Source organism: Pomacea canaliculata, linkage group LG10, assembly GCF_003073045.1.
Source record: "Pomacea canaliculata isolate SZHN2017 linkage group LG10, ASM307304v1, whole genome shotgun sequence".
NCBI classification, from domain to species: domain Eukaryota; kingdom Metazoa; phylum Mollusca; class Gastropoda; order Architaenioglossa; family Ampullariidae; genus Pomacea; species Pomacea canaliculata.
The window spans coordinates 476574-476990 of NC_037599.1; positions in this window are offsets into that span (position 1 = coordinate 476574).

Genomic DNA, 417 nt, shown 5'->3' on the forward strand with positions numbered 1-417 from the left:
CACGCGTATAACTAAAAAAAAGAGGGGGGGACAACACAGGCACCCCACACACCACACCAGAGTATATAATTTCACCCCACCATCCCCTTAGTAAAAGCGATGGGACCACACACACAACAAGCGCTAATTAATCTCACCAAACACCATTTACTAAAAAGAAGACACACACACAAGATTTATTGATAATACTCTACACTCTTAGCTGAAAGAAACAAAAACACACATACGTATATAATTACCACCGGCTACTAAAACGAGACACACACGGCACACTCAAATCTATTTATTACCCACCACACGTACTAAAGAGACACCTCAGCACAACAACACACAAGTTATCATTATCAAACCTTACTAAAGTCGACTATCTTAGCACACACACACACAAGTATAATTACCACCTTACTAAAAGGGACA